The sequence below is a fragment of the Zonotrichia albicollis genome, unplaced genomic scaffold (genome assembly GCF_047830755.1).
Source record: "Zonotrichia albicollis isolate bZonAlb1 unplaced genomic scaffold, bZonAlb1.hap1 Scaffold_94, whole genome shotgun sequence".
Lineage (NCBI taxonomy): Eukaryota > Metazoa > Chordata > Aves > Passeriformes > Passerellidae > Zonotrichia > Zonotrichia albicollis.
In genome coordinates this window covers 211739-236209 of record NW_027428464.1, presented here as the reverse complement: position 1 = coordinate 236209, position 24471 = coordinate 211739, and the positions used below count along the sequence as shown (strand labels likewise).

General features: G+C 35.7%; 1 pseudogene; it reads right to left on the bottom strand.

The window, feature by feature from the left end:
- LOC141728108 (structural maintenance of chromosomes flexible hinge domain-containing protein 1-like) overlaps positions 1-24471 on the bottom strand; it is a 32485-nt pseudogene that overhangs the window by 4321 nt on the left and 3693 nt on the right.

The window sequence follows — 24471 nt, the reverse complement described above, 5'->3', positions numbered from 1 at the left end:
TTGTTTTATCTTTATAAACCTCTGTAGAATTAAAACATATACAAAAATATAACACACTGAAACTCTGAGGCAGTTCTAGTGACTGGTTCTATAACCTAAGATAAACACAGAAGTAAGATTTATTGTTGGAAGTGTCAAGAGGTAGTAATACTTTTTATTTTCCAACAAAACACACTTCAGAATATAGAATGTGACTGCAATAAGACTACACTGAACAAAAAGAAATGCAGTAGAAATACAAATTGTTTTATAGCTAAGCAAAACTGTTTCATTACCCTGTCTTTGCACCAAATGGCATACGTAAGATAAATTAAGAGCTGTCAACAAGATTTTATCATTCTCTTACCCTAATTCAAACCCTAATTTTGAACTGAAGCTTGTATAATAAGACTCCCCAGTAAGAGATTAGGTTTCTCATAGCTCAGGTCTCTTGGTAGCCCATACTACAGTTCACCAAGTATTCCACTCCTCAAAAGAGAAGAGAAACTTTTTGTACATTATATTTGCTCTTGGACTTTGTATGGGTGTAACCACATTTCTCTCATTTATACAATTAAGGGTTTGAGTTTTGCTAGGTGTGCTATGCCCAAATCATCACTTATGGGATTTATTCATTGTTCTGATGAAGAAGATGAGGATTACACTACTGATTCTTCAACTGAGTAGAGAAAAACACAAGAAGTAGTAGAAACAGTTAGAAGTACAAATTTCCATCAATGAATGAGTCAGGAGACATGAAAGGTCTGAAGGCAGACTTTTCAGTGATCCTAGGAACGACCCTGACAAAACAGAACAACATAAACACCAGGTCTCTCTCAAGTCCATACTTCCTGACATCATGATGCCCTATCTTATTAAATTTACAAAACACTGGTGTGTCACACATGCTGATAGGAGACAATTTGATAATCTAGATTAAATGAACAGCTTTTGTTCAATTCCAACCTCTTTATGCCCCAGCACACTATGCTGGACAATGGTCATGCACAGCAGCCGGCTCCCATGAACTAAGTGCCATTAAAATACCACGTGTAGCCTCATGACATATACACTAAACTGAGCTAAGATACTTCTTTTGGTTTCCTTGACATGTACCACTACAATAACCTCAGCACTCATAAAGCTATTTTTACAACTCCTAACAGATAAAGGATTTGGATTTTCTTATGGTGTATGGAAAGAAAGAAGATTTTAGGTTTCTACAAGTTAAATACATTTGACATGTGCAGAATTGGAGTTTTCAGAGAATTTAGTGTTTTAAACAAAACAAAATTTGAGTGATTTCATTTGCATTGGACAGAACACAATTCTTAATAATGCAATGTGAGAGCATCAGGTGAAATACCCACCAAATGGAAACCACAAACGAATAAATTAAAAAAACCCTTGATTTTTTAAAAATTCTGAAGCAAATTTATGTTAGATACTAAACAAGTCTGATCCCCACTTTTATGTATCTCATAAATTGCTACATTACCTACAGAAACATTATCCATTTTACCCATGTTCTTATGCAGGTTAAGTAGAACAGGTTGGAATTGTTAGGCCCTCCTTACTTGTGACAGAAGATGTAAACAAAATACAGCATTTAAGACAATACATGGTATTGAGGCAGTTGTCATTTCATGCAAAGTGGCTTTGAAATGCAACATGAATTGATGGAATATTGTCTAACTACGACATCCATTTATCAAATTCAAGTATGTATTTTAAATATATACATATATTATACAATTGAATACCTTATTATCCATTATGCACTTTAAAAATAATAAAGATACAATTAAATATAATGAAATACTCACAATGCAAAATAACTTTGAGTTCAACAAGAAGTTTCTTTGAACCTCCGTGGCTTGTACCTGGAAGTTTTTGCATTGCTTCTCCTTTTTTATTTAAAATTTCTATTCTTAATGCTCCTGAATTTAAAATGAAAGATGACAGACATTTAAAATATGTTGTAAATTAAAAGTGATCAGAGATTTCTGTATGCTTATCTTTTTAACAAGGGCGCACAATATATTTTTTAATTGGCATTTAATGCTTTCGTATTTGGAAGAAAAAAATATACCTATTGGTGTACCAGCAAATCTTGTTTCATTTGGTAATAACTCATCTCCTTCAGGCCATGTTACTGATAATTTATCAGGAAGTCTAATAGAAAAAAAAAAAGGGTGAACATTTTTGCAGTAAGTTAAAATAATAAAGAGCAATTTACCTTTAGTTAAATACACATGAAACTATTTTTGTGGTAGGGAAAAAAATCCAAATCCCAACCTATTTCTTCTTGGTTTTTTTTTTTTTTTGGTTTCTACTGAAACAGTTGACTGCTATTCCATTTGGGAATAAAACTGAACTTTCTTTGATTCCTGATTAAATACAAGAACTATAATTAGGGACTCCACAATTATGTAATTGTTACTTAGTGCTTACCTTGCCATTTCATCCTCTATGTATTTTTTCACAACTTTGTCAGACACTGTTCTGTCAAGTTTTGAGATTGGAATAATTTTCGTTTCAGCATACAATGCCTGTGGTTCCTGAAATAAAAATTCAGTGCAGTTATAAGTGGCCAGACTTTATAATACATCAGATGAGAAAGACCTCGCAATCAAGAGACTAAACAAGTCAACAAAGACATAATGCAATATGCTAACAAATACTACCTGGTGAAACTACAAGACACTGTTTTAAAATTTGCTGAAACCACAAGGGTTACAAATGGATGCACAATATACTATTGATGTTAACTGTGATACTTTATTCCATACACAAATCTTTATAAATCAGACTGTTCATAATAAATAATAATTTTAATATATTCACATTAAAGCTCAAGTTGAGTATTTCTAGACTGCTGATTGTAAAAAATTACATTAAAGGTATTTACTGTTATTTAAAGTAATTTAATCAGGTCAGATTAAAGATTTAATATCTTTATGCTTAAACATATCTTTATGTTTAAAGATTTAATATCCACACTAGCTGTGTGAATCCTTTCTGTATTTCTTCTTACCAAAGCAATTTGAACCTCTCCCCCAGTGGCAAATATATCCCCATCATGGTCCCCATACAAGTAAAATTTCTCAATGCTTCCATAGAATATTGGATGAGTCTTAGTAGTTTTCACCTATAAGCAGAAGACACCAATTAATTCATTACTCCTGCATCAAATGCACAGTATCTGCCTTTCATAGGGTTTAACTAACTTACCAGCTGTCCAGTTTTGTATATTTTTCCATCCCACTCTATTGCAGCATACATTGTCCAAGGGCTCTGCATTCTTTTGGATAATACATCAGTACGTACAGTTATTCCTTTGAAGACTGTGAATTTTATCTGTTTGTCATATTTTTCATGACAGTCTTTGAGCCACAGAGCAAATTCTCTGTTAATTTTCATTCGCTGCTCCTATAAAGAGATTACAAAATAAGTACATATTAACAATGTACTATAAAATCTGAATCTGACCACATCAGAAGCCTGAACAGTTGTAAGAGTACAGAGATACTGTACTCAAAAGAAAAGCCAAAAAGTCACACACACACAAAAAGAACAAACAGAAAAGAAGAAGAAATATAGGAACAGAAGCAAAGAAAAAAAAAGGATTCTTCAGTCTGACAACTTTTAAAAAGTTGAGGAAAAGTACACTTCAAGTCAAAAAAAAAGTGCTTCCCTGAGCTAGGAAGAGGGTCTTTCCACAAAAATGACATATAACAACTAAATAAAGTAATTGTTCAAGAAAATAAAAGGAAAAATACTGAGTCTTAAGTTTTCAGATTTAAAGATTCAGCTTTACTGCTCACTAAACCAGAGACATGAACAAATAACCAGTAAGCAAAGGTTTCTGTATTACATGCACTGAACTTCACCAAGAAGAAACACTTAACAGAATGCAGTAATTACCTGTCCATTGAAGATTCTCGTGAACAGAGTATTCTTATCCTTTAGTTTCAGCTCCAGATCCATGAAAGTGAGTTTGTTTGTGCTGACCTGGAACTTATCATTGGTAAACAATGCACCAGAAATTCTGTTGTAGCATTCAATTGGTGCCAATCCTCTCTTCTTTGGAGGAGCGCACCAGTCAAAACTTAAAAGGAGAAAGTCATTACAATCCTTTTTCATAAAGAGAGGTTTACATTATAGAAAGAGACTGTACAAACACATCACCACTTACTCTTCCACAGTTGTGTACGGTATTAATCTTCCATTCCAAAAACATTCAAAAATAGGCCTTTTTCCTCTGGCACCTTTTTCTACTAAAAAACAGTCATCGTCATCATCATCATTTAATCCTTGTTTAAAAAAGAAAAAAAAAGAAAGATAGTCTCCTGAATATATTTCCTTAAAAAATTAATGTAATATCAAAACCCACAGCAATTTTAATGAAGTACTATTGTTATTATATTCAGCACAGTAGCAATGCACATTATATCAAGCTCATTACATACAATATTACATTTTTTTCCTGTTTTAGAAATAGCAAGCAGAAAAACTAAGAAAAATTCGAAATGGAAGTTAAATATTACCAAATTCGAAATTTTAAAATTTTGAGTGTTACTTTTTCCTTCGTTTCAACTGATGTTCTTCTAGTATCATGAAATCTCATCCCAATTAACTCAAGATTTGTTTTGTAAAAAAAACAAAAAAAAAGTACAAGGAATTTTAAAACCCCTTGCATTTGAAAACTCACAACTGAGTAAAAGAAATTTTAAACTAAAGACTTCAGACTATATGTTGTCCTTTGCAGTATTTCGATACTATAATCTCTTGAAATCTCTTGAATCTGTATCTCTTGAAATCTCTTGAATCAACTGCTCATATTTTATTACTTTGTTGGAGCAAAGATGCAATCAAGCAAGTGCAAAGTTTCAACTGGAGTACATTCCATTAGAGTTTATAATTTGGGATCAGATGGTGGTACGCCAAAGATCAAGTTTACAGGAATGAGTTACCACAACAGAAAATTCACAACATCTGTTCATCCAAAAGAATGTGAACTTTTCTGTTCTGTCACAACCTAAATCAGGTAATATTTACACTTCAACCTAAAGTTGTTCTGGTTTTTATTTCATTAAAATATTTAGAGTAGTAGGACTGACAATTAGCAAAGCATTTCACTTACTTGATGGAAAACATGGATCATCAGGGTATGTTTCTTTATCATAAAGGAAGGGGTGGTATCGGATGATGCCTTCAACTATACCTTCTTCTTCAACATGTGCCTTGAACTCAAAACTATCTGCTGCAGTATTTATATACAATGTCTGCATGTCATCTTTGATCTCCCTCAGATTGACAATCTTTGGTACTTTTCCCTTTTCAAACATTGAAATCTGGAAAAAAGGAAAATAAGTTGATTTTCCTTAGAGGAAAAGACTTACAGTAATAACCACTTTGACAACTGACTGTTAGCAAAGGAGTTAGTTCCTACACAGCAATGCTAAACAGAATGACCTCAAAAAATTAAACTACATACACATCTTGAATGCTGTATTTTAAAAGGCATGATTACAGAGAAACAGGCACAATATAAATAAGTTGGCATCAAAGAGGACTTTTGACTAACATGTATAAAATCTCTTACCTCAATATCGATGTTGTTGAAAGGGCTTACTTCTTTTGTTGCAGCATTAGCTTCATTTCCTTTTGGTCCATGGATATAATAGTGATAGATATGACTGAAACACATTTCAGAGAAAAACCAAACCAGCAAGTGAAATTTAAAAATTGCACATTATAATTTAAAAAAATCTAAATAAGCTTTTATTTTTATTAAAATATAACTGGTTTGTTGCACTGTTATAAATCAACTCCTTGACAACATATATCTGGTAATAAAGGTTTACTAAAGGAAGTGACTCCTTTTCATTCTTCTCATCTCTGTCATGCACAATCACACTAGGACAAATTTTTGGGTAAAATAACTGGAAACAAATTTGAAAAAAAATGATTAAGTGAAAAAAAAAAACCAATTGTTACATGGCTACAGATCCTTTACATCAAAGGGTCAACTAAAAAAAAACTACTGTAAATTGTTCTGCAGTCTGGAAATCAGAATTAGAGTCACAAATCTTTCCACACTTTGTCTCTGCTATCAGTTTTGTATCAATCATCTAACAGTAACAGAAATATGTAACAAACAATCACTATCCTTACATTATTTACATAAATTTGAATATAGGTAGGAGTCATGGACGTGATCTGCATAATAGAAATAGTTTTTCAGTTGTAAACATTGCTTTCTAATTGGCATTTTTCCTCATTTAACAAATTTCAAAAAATATATGTGGTCAAATAGATAAAATAATTTCATAGAGAAATGCAATTTGAGAAAACTGAGGAACTCAACTCCATTTACTTCAACTTTTCAGCTAGCTAATTCTTCCAACTTCAAAGACTGAATCCTTAAAGCTCTGGGGGATGGTCGGGAGAAAAATGAGATTGTACTAGTCAAGGGGACTGAATGCATGACTAAAGACAAATGCACCTGCAAGTTTACAGCTGCTTGCCTTTGACCTCCACTGCACTAAATGTTCCCCAAAGAGAAATCTTGGTTCCCAGAAAAAGACTCCTCCTGATCTCATTGCTCAGGATTTTATAGTATGTCCAAATTGCTTAGTATTTTGTGTGCATTTCTTCCAGACTTCAAAAGGCAGTCTCCTGGCCTTAAGACATTGTTATTTTAGGGGTTCATCTCCACTTCAAAGCATCCAAAATAATGAGGGCTTGTGCTGCAGCGCATGAAAGTGGAATGAAACTGGTACCCTGTATGTGTGGCAAAAGGCATGGCAGAAGGAAATGGTGAAGTGTTCGGGGGGGGAAAGGGCCATTGCAGCTGAAACAGTGACACGGGACTGTGCAGCACTGGAAGGCTAAGTGAGCGGTTTTACTGTAACAGCTACAGGGCATATATCTGAATAATTGCACCTGGGTTCCATCTCAAACAGAGGCAGCTCTTTCACTTCAAGAGATGGTTGGAAAGAACTAACACACAGCAAAGTGTGAGTGTTCACTGGATGAGCACCTGGAAGCTAATGAGGGATCTAAATTACCCTCTGCAAGTAGATGTACCCTATATTTTCATGAGGTTAAAAATGGCTTCAGTAACAAGTTTTTATGTGCAACACTGAATGATATTTCACATAGTAAGATATTACCTAATTCTTATATTAATCCTCTTTTTAAGTACATCTATTATTATCAGATTATAGGTATCACAAAAATAAAATCATAGTTTGAAAACAAAGTTGTGTAGTTTGCCAGATTTCAAAACTGGTCTAGGCCTTTGTATTTCAGTTTACATTCACAGATGGATCCATCATCATAACAGGTAAGCCCAAACTATTCACTGGTATCTCCAGGCTCTGCAGGCCCACAGATGACATTACAGTACAGAGCAGATAGTGTCATATATCCTTCTCCCTCTTAAACTGGATGAAGAGCAGTACCTTCTTTTGTTGTTGTTTAAAAAGTCAACCAACCAAAAGATCCCCTAAAAGTGTAAATTAGGAGCAAGGCTGTGAGCAAGGTTAGGAGCACGGCTGTGAGCAAAGTAACTGATGAAGTTCTTAGTAACTAGATAAACAATTTCTTACATTAGTAATACACCATTAAATTAATAGGCTACTAAAAATTACAGTGGATATGTATGTAAAAATTACAGTGGATTATGTATTAATCATCAAGTCACATCTTTGGTTGGGGGTGCCCCATTCAGTTGTGTTCATTACTGTAAAATTGGTTAGATAGGGAGGCTAATTGAAGTATTAATGGCCTTAAAAAGAATAAGGCCAATGTCAAAGCACAAAAAAGAAGCGTTTCATAATTACTTGACTTTGTTAGTAGCCCACTTTTAAATGAAATCTTTTAAATCACCAACTTACGCCAGCTGCCTTGTCCAAAGATGAAAGTAGTTTTTCAAGTACTGCATGTGATCTGGTTGTACACCTGTAATGACAACTGCTGTGAAACTCTCTTTATCCCTTTCTTATAATATTAGATTATGAAGAAATCTTTCATCATCACTTGTGATGTGAGTAGAATCAGATGGCTACAAAAAAAGTAAAATAATAAGAGCAGGGATGTAAACTGAATTTCCAAATGCCCATCAACTTGAAAGGGATTAAAAAACATAAGAGAAAAGTAATACAGAACACATGATGCTAAGTATCACAAAGGATTAAAGCTTAAAATAAAGGTTTCCAAATTAAAGTCAACAAGCTGAGAATGTGACATCACTAATCCAGTTCATTTTCAACTCACTTTCATCACAGCACCTAAAGTGTGCCGTCTAAAAATGCATTTAATCACACTGAATGTAGTAGCACTGTGTAATATCCATGTTCTCATCCATCGATTGGAAGCATTAAGTGGGCAAGACATTAAGGCCTCTTTAAGAAAACAAAGCCAAAAAAAGTTATTGGCTTTTAAAGGGATAGGCTACTTTCTACAGCAGAAACTCAAGAAGAAGAAACAGTTTTGTTGTAAAAGAAAAAAAGGTGAATCCTCAATTCCAGATGAAATGTCAAGTAGCCTAACAGAAAGAGAGATTCCTCATTCCAGAAACTACTGACTGTCTTTTCCTGAATGGATGCACTTTGCTCTTTTGACAGTTTTCTAAAGTGCAGGAAGACACAGTGGTTGATGTCATGCTTCACACTGGACCAGTGAGTAATCACTTACATTTGGTACATCCAGAAAAAAACCTCTATTTTTAAAACAAAGATTAAGATCTTTCTAGTGAATGCAAACAATTGCTACAACTGGGAAGATATGTTGTAGTCAATGCAGCTACATGCCTTATTTTGCAGGAAAGCAGACAAACCCCACATCACTAAGGCATGAAAGGAGACATGTCCTACCCAATCAGTTAGGTGAAATAGTTAAGGGTGTTCTATCAAGACTTACTTTCCCCAGGGAATCAAAGAGCTCTCCTTAGCTAAAAGGATAATTAAACAATTTTTGAGACTTTTCGTCAAAGAAGACTACATCTCTTTTTCCTGCCCACAGCATAGCCTGGTCTATTCTATGCTAGTGATGGGATTGGCAATAATAAAGAAAAGCCAGAGCTGCTTGGTCCTCATCCCCATGTGATCTGACAAACCTAGAAGCTGCACACTTATGCTGAACAAGTGCCACTTTGTACATCATGGAAGAAATTTACCAAATTTCTTGACCAAAAGAGCCTCCAAAATATCACTGCCAAATTATCTGGCTGCCTTCCCACTACAGATTACAAACTACCATGGCACCTTCCCCTACATTCCTAGCATCTATCTCAGCTAGAAAATAACTATTTACTTCTTTGCAATATTCAACGGTCCAGAGAAATGACTGCAGTGAAGAGAGGTGACTATTACCCATCAAGGAAAGATGACCAGCAGGGATACCATTAATATCACTTCTCTTCAGTGTTATGGCCTTGTTCTAAAGTTTTTTGTTTCACATTAATTACACCTTAATTTCTTTGCAAAAATAACTTCCTTCACCAACTGAATGGCTCAAAGGCTCAATTATTCTTCTCACACTAGTAATCCATTTACAATTTCTACTTCTGCCACAGTATTCTCTTGCTGATGTATGTGCAGTGCAGACCATTTTTCAAGTCTTTAGCGAGATGCATTCACACATTTTATTTCACACCAATATAATGAACTGGCCTAGGTATTTCAATGATTTGCAAAAAAATTCCTAAACCTGGGTTTTAGGAATCTTTTAGGGAAACCTCTATTATCTTCATACCTCACCTCTATTACTTTTCACATCATCTCCTCCCTGTTGGATAGTTACAAGTTATCTTTTTAACTCTAAATAGAATTTTACTTGCATTTTAACACTGTCAATTTAACTTTGATTTTATATTATTACCACAACATTTCAAACAGTTGATTGCACCAGCTTCTTGAACTCTTTAGTAGTACCTATGCATCTCATTCAGCTACTTTCTTCCAACTTATGCGTGCCTTAGTTTGTCTTCTACTTTGTATCATCCAACCTTGCTCTTTAGTATCAAGCAGGGAGGGAAAGCATTTGTACCCTTTACAATAAAGCAGATTTTGTAAGCTTTTATTTTCAGTTTCTATTTTTTGAGTCTGATATTGTAGAGAGAATAAAACCAAAACTGGCAATTCATTTTTTGTTGCAACTCACTGACCCAGAACTGGCACGACAATAACCTTATTTACCTACTGTTCCTTTCTCATCCATATGAAACACCAAGAACACTGACATAACCCACATGATATGGGCTCAAGGTCTGACTACCCTGTCATACACACCACTCATTTTTCCTCCCATCTGCACCCTCAGCTACATCTTGGCCTCTCCCTCCTTGCCCAAAAATGTCCAAAAATCAGTTATTTTCAATCTTCCTCCTTATCTTACAGCTTTTTTACTTAGGCTCTTTTTCTTCATGAAAAGCATCAGGACTGTTGAGTTTAGCTTTCAGCTAAACAGTTCATTTATTTTACAACATGTATGAATATTTATAAAATCAATTGGTTTTGTTGGTCTGCCTGGACTTCTGTCCAGTATACAGGTCAGTCATACGTATTTCTAAACAAGTACAATTTGGTTCCCTAATTTATTCCTTACTGCTTCAGAGAAAATTCATTTTAGTTTCATACGCAACAAAAAAAAATGTTGTGCTTAGAAAAGCATTTTAAAGTATTTTTCTTAACCTGACATGCAAAACTGTAAAGCATTTCTGTCATTTAACCTTAACTGAAAAGAGGAAAAAGCATCACATAAAAAAAAGGCATAAATTGTCTTTAGTGTCTTCAAGTTCTTGGTTACTTCCTTTTACACTACAGGGTGCAAATGATTCACTAAGGTGAAGATATCTCCAGATAAGTATTACAGGAATATTACACAGTTAAATCACATTAACCTGGGAAAGGCTTTCATTTATAAATGTGAGAATCTTAAGGCTATTTACCTTTCTGTTTCGAATGAATCCAGTATATATTGCTTCTTTGTTTTTCTCCTTCTTTTCAAAATCCTCTTTAGAAAGGACAAGCTCATGAACATCCTGAGATGCTGCAGGTTTGCTTATCATCTGATTTTATTAAAGAAACAGCATTTAAAAATCAAAATAAGACTTAAAATTAGCATCATAGAATACTTAAATGCTGTGATTAAAAGTTAGGAAATAACAATCTGATTGTGTGCGAATGTTCTAAAATAAAATTAAAGTCAGACATTGACTTACTCTGGCAGACTGTCCCACGAAGAACACTGCTTGCTTGCCTCCAACTCCAAAATATGAGATATCACTATTTAAACTACGAGGCACTGGCAGAGGGCGTACATATCCTGAGTGATCACTGAGAATAAGAGTGTCTTTAATAAATTTTTTCAAGACAAAAGTAATTAAAAACCCAAAGATACTTTTGATCTAAAGCTTCTACCAAATTCTTCCTCCTAGTATTTTGTTAAAAAATCCTTCGCTTTATACCTTTTAAAACTGCAAGCTTAAAACATATGTGCCTGAAATTCTTGATGTACTCTTTTTAAAAGGATAATGACAGAGTAAGTATTTTCCCAAGTCATCTTATAAAACATTTCTGCCCCTTCTCGCAAACCAAATCTTACTACCTAAAAATGGCTTAAAAAGCAAGCCTGATCTTTCTGACAGCATCCTTTCATAAAAATACTTTTAAGTCAAAGTGGAAAATAGTGCTAACCAACTATTAAACGCAGACTTGGAGAGATAACATATGCTGTCAGTAGTGAAATTCCATGTCTTCTAAGTCACTTTGAGCAGCCTTATCTAGTTTAGGAAAATATTTATTTTTATAACACAGCAGTCCCAAATGAAAATAAGGTGTAGATGGCATCCTACTATAATTTAGACCTCTGTTTCCATAAGTGGTAATCCACAGTTTAAATCTGCATTTTAGGAATACTACATATTTCTGTTACTAAACTTGCCTACAGCAATTTCAAAAAGCAGTGAATTTCTTTACAAGTGACCCAGAATGACTTTTTATGCTCTTATCTCCAGAAGCTTAAAAGACATTGACTTTCTATTTGGAGATGTTTTCAATTCCCCCAGCTATATTATCACTTCCCACAGCCGTATTACTTTTTACACTACCTGTTCATATGACAAATTAGTTATGACTGAGACTGTAATTATCATTTTCACATTTGCGATACTAGACTTAAGGTATTTAAAATATGACCAAAGCTCAAAAACTGTACATAACTGATTTTGTGCAATTTTATACACTAGGATTAAGCCTGGCTGTGCAGGTAGAACATCTCTTGAGAACAGACTCAAAACTGTAAAGTTAATTCATATAAAAAGCAAAACCCACCATAGAACCTCCACTTTCTTTTTTAAATGCAAAACATTTATTTTGTGTAGCCTGCATAAAAAAATAGACATCTCCAGATATAATTTATAATGCATTATACAGAATTAAAATTTAAATTAAAAAAAGAAAATTTGAACTAAAACCATCTGTTATTGCAGTAGCTTAACAGATATTGAATGTATCATTTAATGCACTACTGAAAGGTTTTCAGGTAAGAGATGAACATGGAACAAAAATCCCCTGCAGGACAGAGCATGCCCCGAACTGTATGCAGGCAAGCAAAAGACAGTTTAGAAAAGGTCCCAAGAACAAAAAAGTATTCAGTGTGTCACAATAACAGAAGACCAGTTTTGTGTCATAAAGCTTCTCTATTGCCTACTCAGAAAAGGTATGGGTCTATTTATGTAATCATAAAATGACAGGGTTTAGCTGAGTGTTGGTATACAGCTATGCCTTAAGAACATATTTTACGGACCTCTGCAGAGCTTGCTAATTGTTGTAGAAATATATAGAACTTGCTAACCTTTCAAAGTCACCTTGTCTTGTAAACTTTGACAATCTATACACAGCCCAGTTGTTAAGCTGTTTAGAAGTCATTCCACTTCCATTATCAACTACAGCAACAGCTGGTTTTCCTTGGGAATCATCAAAGAGCTGTTGGGGTAAAAACAAACAGCACAAATCAACAAGGAGCAACAGGGGGGGGAAAAAAAGGATAATGCAAACTATGTCTGAAAACACTGAAGTATTTTTATCTTACCAATTTTATCTGTATACTCCGAATGCCAGTATTTTGACACGTAGCTGATAGAGAATTGTCAATCAATTCAGCAAGGGCAAATGCTAAAAAAATTGACAAAAAAACCCTATTAGTGCTCAGGAAACAGACACCCACTTATAGTAGTTTCTTTCAACAATTAGGAAAACACATTACCTAAACACAGACAAGACCTAAGCCCAGTAAGAACAATCAAAATCACATAACATCTTGTTTAAAAAAATGAAACAGCTTTTTTACATGTACTTTATAATTTGTTTTATCACTAAGTCTCTCATATATCTTAATGGCAATATCACAATTATTAGAAAGAACAATGATAAACTAACCATCTCCTTAACAAAAGACAGATTTGTCCCGTTCATGATTAGAAATTAATTTTTATGATTCATATGTGAGTCAAAAGTACCTAAAAATAGACTTTGACTTGTTAAAATATTGAAGGAAGAATGAATTAACTCAAGAAAACTAAATTGAAATTTTGTGAAACATTTAAAACTACAGTGTTATTTTTTTATAGAAAACAAAGAAAATTGTAGAAATGGTTGAAGGATTTCAGTGAATGGTAAATACAACCAAATTTCTGTCAGATCCATGTTGCAATACACTGCAGAAATAGGCAAACTGTTTGCACAAATTTGTTGTTTCTAACCATTAATGTTTGGAGCACTTACCTAATTAAAGTAAAACTACCTAAGTTTACTGGAAAATTGCATTTAATCTGAAAAAAATACATGACTAGCTTTAGTGAACAGACATTTCCAGTCAGTCTCTTTAAAAAGGAAACCTTATTTCCTACAATTTGCAGAGTTCTTCAGAATGCTACAGTGCAATTTACACTGGCCACACACTTCAGACATGTAAAAGAAAACTCTTGAGTATCAGTGTAACACAGCAACACTGAAGCACATGGCATTTTCCCTCAAGGGGTTATCGAAGTACAAAAACAGTTCTGCACTTTTTTGCAACTTTCTGCATTGCAGAGTAGTTGAGCATCAGTTATGTGATCCATATTTACTATTCCATAGCAAAGAACAATGGTCCTTCATCAGCATTCAGAAGTGGTTAGGCATTGGTTTAGTACTTCTGTCTTCCCCATGTCAGCTGCCCCTGGACCTCCTCACCTCACATTTCATTTATTTAGGATGCAACTTTTTTTGTCATCCTTTTCTAATGTATCTGTAAAACCCTTATCATCCCTCTTCCCATCCCTTGCCAAATTTGCTCCGGCTGTTCCTGATCTCATCTCTATATTGCCAGGCAATCTCCCTGTATTATCCTCTAGCTTGCTTGCTAGCTACTATTGCTACATTATTCTCTAGCTTGCTATTATTCTATAGCTTGCTTCCACCAGCTGTGCAATTCTCTCTTGTGTTTCAGTTTGACCAGGAGGTCTTTATTCTGCCATGCTATTCTCCTGCCTTCTACACCCGATTTCTTCCACATAGAAATCAATAGTTCTTGTGCTCTGAAAAGTCATTTAAGCAATTGCAAGCACTCTTCTACTCCTTTATCACCAAGGGTGTTCCCCGGTGTCCCATGAACCACACCCTTTAACAACTGAAAGGTCTTTTCCTAAGGTTTAGTGTCCTTACAATACTTTACACTTGCCTATTTAATCAAATTCCACCAGGGTATGGTTGCTACAGACCAGACCCAGCTTGGCCTTTCCAGTCAGTTTCTGTGTGTTGGAAAGCCACAGGTCCACTACTGGCTGCTAGCAGGAATAAAGTGCACATCACAGATCTCCACAGAATGCTTGTTCTCAGTGGCCTTACACAGCAATTCCTGTGCACAGGGATGGATGTACCACTGACTCAACACTACCACCAAACCCAAACCAAAATAGTGCCTTTGCTGGGGCACAGAACAAATTATGTGCACAGAGAGGAAAGGGGAAAGACTGGTCCTTAAAAATAACAGCTGCTATTTATAAACATTTTTTATATTGTTTTAAAGCAACAGGAATGGTATAATGCTTGATTCTTGATATTTTTTTGAATTTTTTTCTGTGCAATTTTGAACCTGCTGTACCTGTGAACTACATAGTACTTGGAAGGTAATCACAGCCACAGACAGAATTTTCAAAGAAGCCATGAACAGAAAGTAATCTGTTCAGTAAAACAATACAAAATGGTGGTTACATATTTCATGCACTACTTCGAAAAAAAACTGATTAAAGCAGCATCTTTTTAAAGAAATACTTGCTCTTGTTGGTCAGTTAAGCCCTGTAGCACCTGTAGATGGGAGGGCACAAAATATTCTATAGTAGCTCACACATAAACTGTTCATTAAATTCAAACACAAAGTCCACAGTTTAGTACAGGAGACAAAAACTTGGTAACACAAATGCTAACCTGTCTGAATGACATGCACAAGATTATTCAGGCTAAAGTTATTTTACTTCTAAAATACTCAAACTTCTTGAACATGTATTTGAGAAGGTATCACTATAAATCTGGATTCTTAGGTAGCTACTTTTAGTAATTTTAAAAAGAAAATCTTTTAGGAAGAACACAGTAAACTTTTCTTTTACAGTTAAGACTATTTTTTTTAGCAGCTATAATTTTAAGTTGAATTGCTCATAACCACATTATATTCATATAAACATCATTTACACAAGATTATTTTTGCAGGTACTTACGCAAAGGATTTTGGCCCTCGCTGGCATAGTACTCGTACATGCCACTTTTGACAAGTGTGTCGTAGTGGGGCAGAAAGTCAATTCGCTCCTTGGTTGCCAAAAGCAACATTTGATCAACTGACTGCAGCAGATATAAAGTAACTCCATCGTCAACAAGCTCGCCTGCAGGGAAGATGCAATGTAAAGTACATTGAAGAGCAATGCATCAGGCAACCTCTGCTCTCAAAACAAATACGAGCGTTGCCACAGGTAATCTGTGTATTGTCCTAAGCGCTGCCTGTTCAGCATTTAATAACAACATTTAAATTAATATCTTTTCACATTTCCAAGCTTTAGAATGCAAGTTTTCTCAAGTGACAGCTATATATATATATATATATATATATATATATATATATAATTTTTTCCTATCATTTACAGACTTTGTGACAGAAGATACTTAGTATAACTGTTATCATACAAACTCATCAAAAACATGTTTGTGAAACTGATTTTGAAGCAATTTTTGGCAAATGATTACAGGATTTGTACTTTCAGTTAATTACTGTACATCACAGAGCACAAACAGTTATCATGTGACCTTTTTGATCAATATAAGAAATAACTGTAATTATTTTGTCGTCTAAGATACTTACTGAAGTTACCTTCTGTGATTTCCTTCCTATTTGTTGTGGTGATAACAAAGGTTTCATCAGAAGGTATGCCAAATGCCTATAAAAATTGAAGGTCATTTAGTTATGATAACTAAGTAGTCCAAAAACTATTCAGATACATTAAAACAAAAAAAGGCAAAGTCTATTTACTTTGTCACAAGCTACTGATGTGTAATCACAATCTCTTAGAACACAGTGGAATTCAGGATCGTTTGTTTTCTCAATTTAACCAAATCTGTTCAAACTAGGGTATGGTCTTTTGGCTGTATAAAATAAAAATATGCTCTAGCGAGCAACAGGAATTTTAGGGAGGAAGAACTGTCTTATAGATAACCCACTTGAGGGCAGAGGAACAAGACTGTGAAATTACCACAATAGTTATGATCTAGAGGGTGTCCCATATTTGACTGCACTCCTGAGACACCAAACCAACCTAATATTTCTTAACATTGGATATTGAAGTCTTTGTTCTTCAATTATATCATACATCTAAAAAAAAAAATATTTCTTTCAGAAAAAATTCTTTACTGTTAAAACTGAAGTTTATTTTTCTGAACTTAAACAATCTTTGCCACTTTGATGTCTTTTTTGGAATGTGTTTACTGTAGCTTTAGACTTTTTATCTTTTTATCCTGCTTTCTACATGCATTTAAATCTTCTGCTTTTACTTTCATTTTTGCACCCTGATGTCCAACACTAATCTCTTTCCCAAAATAATAAAATAAATATCTGTACCTTCTCCTGCCTTTCCAGTCTTTGAAACTCAAGTAAAATCAACCCTGGTCTCATCAAACTCCATCAACCCAGTCAGTCTTGCAGTGACAATTCAGACAGGTACTTGATGCACTTCCAGCCAGATTCTGCCCAGAAGGAAGCTCCAGCATTCTCTGCAGCAGCTTGCCCTCATCATTTCCCACATCTCTCTTTCAATCCCTATTACTCAGACTCATGAAAATACTTTTAAACCCTACTTATGGTTTCATTAAGAGCCTACTTTCCATATTTCAGTTACTTTCTCCCTGTGACCACATTAAAGTTAGTTATTATCCATCAGCAAAATAAGAAAAAAATGTTGAACTTCTCACAGTGCTTGGCACAAGTGAAACTAATGCAGATGACAGAGACTGATATTCAGACTTAAGAACCTGGAGTAATACTTTTTAACTCTTCCGAATTCAGATCACTTCAATTTTACCTCTCACATTACACAAACTTCCACACAGCAAATCTGTAGAGGAAAAACTATAAAACTGCTCAGAGCAAGAAAACTAAGCATTAAAATATATGGATTTTAGAAAGCTAACATTCTACAGTGCCATTTGAGGTCAGTGGTTAATACAGAGTAACTGCTGAGTTTTACATTTGAAAGCACAGGCAAGCATCTTTCCCTCCAGCTATAACTACAGCTTCCTTGTTTTCTCACTCTCCCAAAGGCTCTTCTGCTCTCACACCCTTATGAAGAGTGCAGTATTTACTTTAAGGCAGCAAGAAGTTAGGATCAGCTAGTGCAGGTACAAGGCAGCAGCCTGCTGTGGAAGCAGGGGCAGCGTCACCCTTCTGGTCCTCCCCCCCATTCCACAGGAGAGCCTCAGTCAAACCAACCCAAACAGCCTGGCAGGCTATGCTTTAATTTCCTGGGTGAACCCAGCATTTCAGTGTCCACTGGCAGCAGGTCCTTTCCACTTCACAAACTACTAGGTAGGTACACACACCAAGTTTGGCAATCTGGACTGCAGATTACTGTTCTTCTTGTCCATGCCACAGTTTGACAGGCCATATGCTTTGTAAACTTTGGGGATTACTCAGTTTGAATGCTTCACTTCTATATCAGACTTACTTGTTTTACTTCCTCCCTCCCCCTCTCCTACATTCTTGGTTATCCTAGTCCCTGTCTCTTCCCACTACGCCAGGTAGCAGTGAAGCAGCTGCACAGCTGTGCCAGTATGTGGATCTGATTTCCAGAACGAGAAGCTGCTGGTGATTCCTGAATTAAAGTGAACCTACTGGGCAATTTACTAGTACAGTTGGCAATTTTCATTCAGTTCTAACAGACAGTGTTTGGTCAAATGTTTAATTTCTCAGTAAGATTTGTCCATTTAGAAGATAACATGGTATCTTCTGTTGGTAAGAAGTTCAGGTTTCACTGCTATGTCTTTTTCAGCCCAGCATGGTGCCCTTTTCCAAGTAAGTACTGAAGATGTACACAACTCAATTTGATAAGATTTATGAGACAACCCAGAAACACATTCATGCGATAAATCTGAGTTATTCTATGATAATCCAGACACACAACCATGATGAAGCTTTCGCTGTCACCAAAATCTTCAAGAGTACAATCACTATGCTCAGAAATGCCTCTGCACATTCACAGTGAAAGAATGTTTGGAAGTCAATGTGTTCAAACAACTAAGTGAAAGCTTTTATCTTTTTGTATACAAAAGAAGAGACGTTGGGGAAAAAACAGATACGAACTTCAAATAAATCCACAAGCTAGAAAAGGCAGACGTGAAAAGGCAAGGAACTCTAAACTGTTGCTTACATATTATCACTACATGCAAATGCAAGAGTTAAAATAGTACAAAGATGAACTGTTACATACATAGAGAAGAGAAAAATTACAGCAAAAGCCTAAAAAGTAGAAATTATGTCAACAATCCAAAATTTTAATATTCTGGGAAAACAACCATAGCTGTTGACTGAAAACCAAATGAGTTGCTAAACCACACTTGGAAGCGTGCTGAGCGTACGCTGCCGGGCTTTGATGTCAGAGAGCTGTAGGGGTGACCAGTGTGAGAAGAGACAATCAATTGCCCTGTGACAGCCATAGCCAGTTGCAGATAGCTCTCAAATCCATGCAAATAACCCACTCCTCCCCCAAATTTCCACCAGAAGGGCGCATGGTGCTTCTGCTCCAACTTGTGAGGGAAGACATAGAAGAGACAAAAGAGAAGCAACAGAGGAGATGCATCAGGAGACATTGCCCAGGACAGACCCGCTGAAAGGATGTTCTCCATACCAGAGCAAGGAGGGTCCCAAAGGTGCTGAGGCCCATGGAGGACCCACATCAGGGCACAGAATCTCCTCTCTCTGTCCTCCTACTCCCATGGAACTGAGACCTATGGCAATTCATCATAGCAGGAAAACCAACAGCACGAGCAGCAGAATAAAGTCCTGCACATGCCCTGATGTCTCACACCACCTGTTGCCTAAAGGAATTGGGATTGACCATGAGATGTGCATTGGGAAAACAAGGATAAATTAAACTACGAATGGGAAAAGAATGGTGTATGACAGAAGATGAGTTTGGAAAACGGGAAGGAAATGCATCACTTCTCTAAGTGATTAATTTCCCCCACAATCAATCATCAGAAGTTTGTATTAACAGGCAATAAGTTAAATTAAGAAAAACAAAACCCCCTGAGTTTAGCCTGTTTTGCACACAGCAGGATATCAATCCTTAAACCCATGGAATGATACAGATGCAAAAAAAGCTGCCTGTACAAACAAGAAAAATGCCCTCCTTGTAACTGGAGGATCAGTCTGGAGCATCACCTATGTTTAATGATAAATAAAGTTAATAGTTCTCAATCTGCTGGTAGATGTTTATGACATGAGATTTATATAATGCTAAAGGAGTTTGAGACAATGTCACATGCCCAAGAAGCTTTCAGCAGAGCACTTTACAGGTATGACACATGAAAGCATGAACGAACTGTGGTATCTTTAACCTTTAAGTCTGAATCAAGAAGCACGGTTCAGTTTGTGTACCAGCTTCAGTCACAGGTTTTCTTCCTAAATCAAAAAACCCCCAACAAACCTCAAAACAAACCTCAAACCATAGATAACTCCTCAGCAGCTTACACTTCTGTTTCTTTTCTCTTTCACATATGAGCACAAAAGCTCAAAAGTTTTACTGCTACTTGATCTACACACACAGCAAGTCTTACCTGCCTACTGAGCCAATTAAAACACTCAACATGAAGTCAACATAGATTTTGCCTCTGGATTTGCTAACTGCCTTGGAAAAGGTGTTCAAAGAGTAAATATTTAACTTAGTGTGTGCACCACCGCAGCTAGCAGTCACATGAAGAGGCCTGAGGCAGTAGGTGAAGGAGAAATAACCTGCTGTAAGGACAGAGTCATTGCCCTGCTTCCTCCGGTCCTCCTGGTGGTGACTTTTAAAACTGAAGGAACAGAACACTCTCCAACATGACAAAGGTAGAACAGTGAAGCCAAGACTACAGTATCTTCAGAAAAGATGTTTAACCTCTTGGAATCCAAACCTTTCCAACACAAACAGTTGTTCCCTACAATATGCAACTTCTGTACCCTTAAAATTCTGCATCCTCTGACCATAACCAATCCAGGCAGACAGCACATGAGAATAATGAGAATAAATGGCTGCAGGCCTTAGTGATGCAGCCAAAGGATAACAGAGACATAACATCCATGGAGTCACCTTCCACATCCAAGAAGTATTTTTTCTGACTATTAGAACTGTACTGCCAATGCAAACCTCTAAAGTGGAACCTGAACTGTATTAGTTAAACATAAAGAAATTTGATAACGTCATTTTCAATGCTCTCCTTCATAGTTATACACTTAGCTACCCAACATGGCAAAAGGCAATATAGCTTTTAAAGTATTTCAAATTGATCCAGCAGCTGCTTTACAAAAACTCGTCCAGGAATCTGAAAAAATGAAGCTAAGAGCCACACCCAAACACTGAGAAGGCTGTAGCCTTCTCTAATTTTGCACTGATTACCTGAATATCCCATGCTATTTACCAAATTATCATCTGAAAGACATGCATTTATCAGTTAATTAGCCCACTTAATGAACATTTATCAGTCCAAATGGAGAGAAATCTCTTACATCAACAAATCGATGAAATGACAGTACTCATTTACGGGAAACCTTTTCATTCTCAAATCCCAGATTTTCAAGCCAAGAACTGTCTTTTGTATCATCTCTCTCAACTATTCATACAACTATGTAATATTAAGGCAATTAATAGAAGTAGCAGATATGAAAACTAAAATATAAAAAGATTAAGTGGAGACCTTGTCAGAAGTAAAAGAGAACTGTACATGCCTCATAAAAATGCTAATCAAATAAACTTTTCCAATCCACTGTCAGGACAGTTCTCAACACAATGACAACTTGCTGAGGATGTCTTAGTGAGGACCTGGGACTAAGCACTCATGGTAGCAGGGCAGGATGATAACAGTCATCTCTAATCATAATCTCAATAAGCTTCCCTAATGGCACAACACAAACTTTTATATAATATATTTGGACACTAACTAAGAGGAATCCAAAAGTCTCTAGAAAAGCAGCTAAAATTAAAAATAAAGGTAGAAATTATTTCTAAACATTTCTTAGAGCTAAAATCAAAAAATTATATATTACAGAAATACACAGGAGCCTGTGTATTCTGGTCAAATGGTTTTTAGAGACTATCTGCAGACAAAAACCTGCGATGAACACTAACGCTCTAAAAATATTTTCCAACCATCCTTTATTGACAGCACCATCTCCATCTAAAGAACAAATTACAGAGGATAACATTTGCAGAACTTCAAAGTCCTTGTCCTCTGTCATACTTAAAAGCTTCACTACTTTCAGAAGTTCAGTTGATACACCTCTAAATATTTACGAAAAGTAATCAATAGAAGATGTTAAGAAGTTAAGAACTAAGAGTTTAACAGAAACACCTAGAACATTGCTATGTATCACAAGATCCAGTAATAGAATAGGTTTTTGAGATGCCTTAAAGTTTTATCACAATTTTGATGGAAAAAGAGAAAAAAAGAAAAGAGGCAAATGGTATGACACAACATCTCTACAGAAGTCACAAGTGTATTTGTCCAGAATAATGCATTAACTCAGACATCTTTTCAAGATTTGCAACTTTTAGCAAGCAGAAAGAAGCTTGGGACCCCAGAATTTCTACAAAGAGCATGTTACTAGACTTAGTCTGAGTCTAGACAGTAACTTCCACAAGATCTTCACAAACTACCACATCTAAAATCACAATCACAAATACTCAGTGCAGCTATCAGCCAAAACTTGAACATTAACTTCATGCCAGCTTCTCCTACCAAAATAGTTTGTATGGCACCACTTGTTAAAGGAACAAGAATTCACAAACCACTCTTCAAAACCAAAAAATATTTCGTCACATCTAACAACTGCACCTGGATAACTAATCCTAAAGACTGCAGGTACTCTTCATCTGACTGTGTTGCCAACACTTGAATTTGACCAGGAACCTACAAGCCACTCAGCTTTCCAAATCAACTGATGCACATAAGGCTGTACCCAAATGCACAAAGGTAGGCAAACTGCATCCTTCTTCCCATCAAAACATCAATAACAATTTCAGTGATGCCTGAAATACAGTGTGACAGTGTTGGAAAAAAAATTACAGCATTGCTGCATCTTACAGTATTTCTAGCAGTGTCTTTAAAAATCAAAGAGAAACTTGCTTTGTGTATGCCTAGCATGTTTAAAATACATATATTCTTAGTTTCTGGTTACACAGAATTGCTAAAATTGCTAAACAAACATAGGGCTTAAAATACAAAAATACAATTATTGCAAGATGGACTGATTTTATCATTAATGGACATATCTCTATTAAACATTTATCAGAATGATGCTTTGGTGATACAAACTTGCAGAAGTTCCTAATATTTATTCTTTGATTGCAAATAATTTGATTATACTTTATTTATTGCGCATTGTAAGCAAATATTCACCAAAATTTTCACTTATTTCTTGTCTTGATTTGATATTACACTTATGCTTATTTTCCATGCACCATCTTAATAAATATCCTTTTCTGCTTCTTGGCTCACTGAGACATTGGAATTTATTTGGGTGGATTGGCAAAATCTATTTAAATATCTATTTAAATAGTAAGCAGGTTAGGATACAATGGGAATCTCGACAAAAGACTAAAAGCAAAAAACATTGGTTTATTGTGATATTTGTTGAGTATTTAATTACAGATATTTACTTTTTACATAGATTACAGATCTATGCTTTCTTTCTTTTACACAAGGAGATCACAACAATGAAGAGAAGCTTCAGAAGAACTAAGGAAGCATTCACCAATGACTTTGGATCCTATACAAATAGTTACCCTAATCTTAGTACCATTAACTGTCTTCAGACTGGTAGTTCACCTCAAATCCTCTTAAAAATCCCTCCATACGTAGCTAAACGTCTGTGCAGTTTTCAGCACAGACACCTTTCTGCTATCAAAGGAGCATGGCCTCTCTAAGTGACTGAAGGATTTCTGCCATCTCAGCAACAAACTGAAGTGTTCCAGTTCCACTGTGCACCTGGATAAGGTGAGCAAGGAATCTCAGATTAGCTGCCAACGGTTTAGCTACATTTTGCTTACTGCTACTAAGTATTTTTGAATTATACTCTAAAGATCAGGACAAGCAGTAGGGTACAGACCTAACAGAAGACAACAATAAGGAGCACAAGAAACTGTACTGCCAAGAAGAAGCAACACACAGCACTGAACCCCCTTATTCACCTTAAAGACTCCTATACATTCAGATCTACCCAGAAGAATCCTCTTGTGCCACAGGAAGATGTTCACAACATACACAGTTCCAAGACCTTAATATTTCTGGCATCCTTGTCATCCATGACCACATGGGAGTGCCTTTGCTGCTGCACTCACATCATTCAGCTGCATGACAAATTGCCAAAGTCCATTGAAAGCTGAGCCTGTACTGAGGCTGAGCCACCAGACAGGAGACCTGTGGAAACAACATTGCTGCATACTTGGTATCTGCCCAATCAAGCAGTCTGACAGTGCCTAACAGCTTGAATTGTCTAAAAGTGACTACAACATTCCACTTCAACTTAGTATGAACTAACTCAAAATCCGCTTAACAAAAGAATCATTCTTCCTGAGCTTTCATTACTTCCCTGCTCTTTTCAGCACCACGAACCTAGGAAAGTCTGTCCCAAGCCAGTGAACCCATTCATCACTTTCTCCTAAAAGTAATTAGTTGCAACTTTCAAGATGCCAGAAATGGAGAACTT